The sequence below is a fragment of the Bombyx mori genome, chromosome 5 (genome assembly GCF_030269925.1).
Source record: "Bombyx mori chromosome 5, ASM3026992v2".
Classification (NCBI taxonomy): Eukaryota; Metazoa; Arthropoda; class Insecta; order Lepidoptera; family Bombycidae; genus Bombyx; species Bombyx mori.
The window spans coordinates 18940541-18943777 of NC_085111.1; the positions used below are offsets into that span (position 1 = coordinate 18940541).

The 3237-nt window shown below is 39.4% G+C and overlaps 1 long non-coding RNA gene across 2 annotated transcripts; it reads left to right on the forward strand.

The window, feature by feature from the left end:
* The first annotated feature begins 1832 nt into the window (after positions 1 to 1832).
* On the forward strand, positions 1833 to 2826 carry LOC134198994 (uncharacterized). 2 transcript variants are annotated; one of them, XR_009973305.1, is made up of 2 exons: positions 1833 to 2090; positions 2577 to 2826. It is a non-coding gene; the product is annotated as an uncharacterized LOC134198994 (long non-coding RNA). The 2 variants fall into 2 exon arrangements; XR_009973304.1 differs by lacking the exon at positions 1833 to 2090 and adding an exon at positions 2117 to 2457.
* The last annotated feature ends 411 nt before the right edge of the window (positions 2827 to 3237 follow it).

Sequence of the window (3237 nt, forward strand, 5' to 3'; positions counted from 1 at the left end):
GCTGTACTTTGTACAGCTAACTTTGTTTAAGAGACAGGCAGACAGACCTTCCTCTTTAGCGTAGCCTACATTTTCTATTTCTAACACCTTTTTGTTCAGAAATCAATCACCTTTTCGTAAGAAGCAACTCAGTGAGTACCGTATTCCAAAACTGTCAGGAAATTGTATATACATAATTATATAAACTATAATGTCTGGTATATTTATTATAAGATATGCATCGAATGCACTACGAGTATAACATGACATATATTCATCAAAATTACGGAACATAATTTGACATGTAAATACATTTATTGTTAAATAATCCGTTGAAATTAATCTAATTACAATAAAATGACCCCTTAAATAGCACTCACACAGCTTGATTTCTTCAAAGACTTCATTAAAAAACAAACACGTTCAATTTGAAGACAAAAATTTTGTAATCTCTTAGCGACCCAGCGTTGCGATCCGACGGAGTCGAGCTCAGGAAATAATTACGCCCAAGTTTAGCAATAAAGGGAAAAAAGTGGGAGTGCAATTACTCAAGCCCTCCTGGCGGACGCTAATTTATATTCAGCGTGGCGGAGGAGCCGCGCCAGCCGCGCCGGCCCGACCTTCTCTGCCGTTCATCTAGTTCTTTCGCATTACGTAACAAAACGGGGAAACATTAATACAATGCACCGCTGTGTGTATTAGTAGATTTGAAAGAATTGATAAATATTTAAATGTTAATTACAAATCGACTTTACAATGTACAACATTCATTGGGTGGCTAACAGTCGGCGAGGATGTGAGCTTTCCTTGCTTGTGCGTGAAGCCCCAGTTCGACCGAGCTGGTCGTCGCTGACGGAGACCCGTTAAAAAGACTGTATTATCAAGCGTTCTACAATTTTATAGTAGACATAAATTTGCTTCCACATTTGAGGACGGGTTTGGGTAACGTTTGCCGACTGCTTCAAATAGAGTTGAGAATGAGAGTGTGGTCCTGCGTGTCGATTGCTTGTTTTGTTACTTCTTCTATCGCTGTGCTCACTCGCTCACAACACATAGAATGTATTCTACATTCTCGACTGCCTTATTTTATTCACTAAGTACATATTCTGGAGACATAACTCGACGATTCGTTGGTAAAAACGAAAATACTTCGCAGAACAGAAAACGTACACGCTTATCAAAAGCTGTCTCTCATTTTGTTCTTTTTCTGTATACTCGTACTAATTGCCGGTAGCCTCATGATTTGCAAGCGAAGTAAATTGTCCCGTAGAAATAAGGTGACACTCTACAAAACTTGCATACGCCCCATCATGACCTATGCAAGTGTAGTGTTCGCTCACGCGGCCCGCACTCACTTGAAACCTCTTCATGTTATTCAATCCCATTTTTGCAGGATAGCCGTCGGAGCACCATGGTTCCTAAGGAGCGTGGATCCCCATGATGACCTGGAGCTTGAATCAATCAGTAAGTATCCACAGTCGGCATCATTGCGCCACTTTGAGAAGGTGAGCTCTCGGGCCTCAAACCGGAAATTTTGCTAACACTGGCCTAGCAAGAGCAGTACTTCGCAGAATCTACCACCAGATTGGAAACGCGACCCACTGAAAAGATCCGGCGAGTAACTCAGTGCGCTTGAGCTGAGGAAGGTACAGCTCACCATTTTATCACCCAACCGGTGGTAGTGGGGATGAGTCACGCATCGTTTTTGTCGTTGCAATTACTCAGCGTTGCACGTACGCCCTGTGATTCATAATATATTGGGTCGCTAATCAGAACTGTTTTCCTAAGCTTGATCCTCAGATAATCCTCTGGTGGACGTTATAAATAGCTCGAAAAGAATTATTCTTCCGCAGTATGAAAACCGATATCGGCAGCATTGTGCATACCGCTAAGTGCTGCGGGAAAGTATCAAGTTAGCTGAAGCAAAGAGATGTGCCTCGAGCCACCCTGCAGAACTAACGCCCGGTTCCAATATCCAAAAAACGAATCGTTTTATATTACGATCCGTTACAATATCTACGAATCGTAGGACAAAATAGTTCCTATAAAAACGACTCGTTTTTAAAATTACTGATGACTTGCTACTAACGGATGGGAGGGCTAACATAACGGTTCGTACTGCGTTTTGTATGAAGACTGTTGTCTGTAGTGTTCCTATACTATTTTAGGAATGTCAGTGAGCTGTCACAACTACGACGCGTAGAGCATTTTTTAACCTACCGATTTTGTTCGGTTGTGCTTTGGAATTTTTGTGTTTGTGTTTTTTCTTTTAAAATGTCGAGTTCAGAAAGTGATAACGAAGTTTTAATGTTACTGAATTCAAGCGACGATTCAAGTGATGATACGCGAAGTAATAGAGTGTATAAAACAAGAATCAATTATTATTCAGAGCTCGATAATCAGGAGTTTCAACTAAGATTTCGGCTCGACAAGCAGTCTGTGCAATTACTGTTAGGTGAAATTTATCCTTTTTTAAAGGTAAAAGGAACCAGGCTCGTATTTTTAATGCCAGCTGTTAATTGGTATTTTATGAAGTAGTTAACTATTTAACAAGTGATTACATGAAAATAGTATTTACTAGTTTATTTTAATTCTAGGAATCATGGAATATCTCCCTTACATTACAATTTATCAGTTTTTTTTGGTATTTTGGCGCGGTCCGGCCGACATCTGGCGTTTCCTTTGTCTCTTCATGGCGTTTTGTTCACTTTACAGTTAAAACTAAAGTAGCTGTTTTTAAATTGTGAATGTTCAAATAAAATTACATATGTGATGAATTACAATTAATTTATATTATTTTAAAATATTTATGTAAAAATACTAATAAAAACTTATGTATTTTGAAAAGAGTTTTATTTCTAAAGGATCTTTGTAACACAATCATTTGCATTACCAAAACGCAGAGGGATTCGTTAGTAAGCAGCGCGCCGACGGATGCTCGTAGGTAACGCGGCAAGTAAAATAGTTGTGGAACGCTAATATACGGCTACGTATTGGTAGCATGATTACGATTAGTTGTTATAATACAATGACGATTCGTTATTTTTTGGAACCGGGCCTAAGTGTACTGCGTGACGTACATATATGAGCACCCACTGCCGCCTGCACTTAACCGGTATAAGGAGAAGTCGCCAATTTCAAAAGTACCTACTTGCTATAGGATATGTAGTAATTTTGCGTACTTCATTCAGTTCAAGGGAAATCACCACAATAAATACAACCATTAAACATTCCGGCAAAGCAGGGTGCAGTTTTGTC